Below are 1,536 nucleotides of genomic sequence, written 5' to 3'. Positions count from 1 at the left end.
CATGGCTGGAGGGGCCTCACAATCATGGTGGAAGGGGAAGCAAAGACATCCTTCTTCACATGGCAGCAACAAGGAGAAGTGCTGAGCCAAACAGGAAAAGCTCCTTATAAAAATGTCAGATCATGAGAACTCACTCACTATCATGAGAACAGCGTGGCAGTAACCACCACCAAGATTCAATCACCTCCAACTGGGTCCCTCCCACGACATGTAGGAATTATAAGAACTACAATTCAAGATGAGATCTGAGTGGGGACACAGAAAAACCATATCTGTGCCCATCTATATTGGGTCAGGGTTATCTCAGTGTCTTCCAGAAATACCCTCACACATATGCCCAGAAATTGTGTTTTACTAGCTATGTGTGTCTCTTAATCCAATCAAGTAGATGTCTAAAAGTAACCATCAGAATATTTATGCCTGATTCATGGCTGAAATTTCAGGATGAAAGCTATGAAATCTCTATTTGTGTTTGTATGTCTATTAATGTGTGTTATGTATATGTGATATTTTCTTAACTCAGGATAGCGTTACAAAATTCATTTATAAAATCCTTTAAAAGTGCTCCATCCTAACTTGGCTTGGAAAAACATAAGCATTTATAAATAAATATTCACCAAACTCCTAGAAATATAGGAACTGATCAAATGTTTTTTAAGTTAACACGATTTGGATAAAACTTAGTTAAATAAGGTTAATATAATATTTTTGGTGTAATAAAACAACCATGTCTTCAAAGTTACCACTATTGAATATAAAACAAACATAAATTCCTATTCTGCTTGAGTTCTACTCAAATAAGCTAATATTATACTTACTAGAAACGTAAAATCTTAAAGCTTATAAATTTGATTCTAATTAAGTTGTCATTCTTATGAAAAACATTATTTCTTTTTTATGCTGAAAAGATATACATATATTTAGAGTTAGTCAGTTGGACTCGGTTTAGATGATCCCAATTTTGTTGCAACATCCAAAGCATCACAATCAGGAGCCAGTCGAACATATGCCTTCTCTTTATCAGGTCGAATCAGAATGTTGACTGTGGCCACATCCATGTCCCAGAGCTTCTTCACAGCCTGTTTGATCTGGTACTTGTTGGCTTTAACATCCACAGTGAACACAAGCATGTTGTTTTCTTCTATCTTCTTCATGGCCGACTCAGTGGTCAGCGGAAACTTGATGATAGCATAGTGGTCAAGCTTGTTTCTCCTGGGGGTGATCTTCGGAGGATATTTGGGCTGCCTCCGGAGTCGCAGTGTCTTGGGCCACCTCAAGGTGAGTGACATGCGGATCTTCTTTTCTGTGTGTTGCTGTGGACACCTTTGAACACTGCCTTCTTGGCCTTTAAAGCTTTGGCTTTGGCTTTGGCTTTGGCTTTAGGAGGGGCAGGAACTTCCTTCTTCACTTTCGGTGCCATCTTGTGAAAAGCGAAAAACATTATTGCAAAAATAATTTGTTTACTGTAAATCTGCTTAATAGTAGTTTCCAAAATACTTTTGGTAATTTTTAACCTTAAAGTTAAGCTAAGTAAAA

The 1,536-nt window shown here is 37.4% G+C and overlaps 1 pseudogene; it reads right to left on the bottom strand.

Moving 5' to 3' along the window:
* Positions 1 to 81: 81 nt before the first annotated feature.
* On the bottom strand, positions 82 to 1,530 carry LOC116273344 (annotated as a pseudogene).
* Between the last annotated feature and the right edge of the window lie 6 nt (positions 1,531 to 1,536).

Source organism: Papio anubis, unplaced genomic scaffold, assembly GCF_008728515.1.
Source record: "Papio anubis isolate 15944 unplaced genomic scaffold, Panubis1.0 scaffold5713, whole genome shotgun sequence".
Lineage (NCBI taxonomy): Eukaryota > Metazoa > Chordata > Mammalia > Primates > Cercopithecidae > Papio > Papio anubis.
This window is presented reverse-complemented; position numbering and strand designations above follow the sequence as displayed.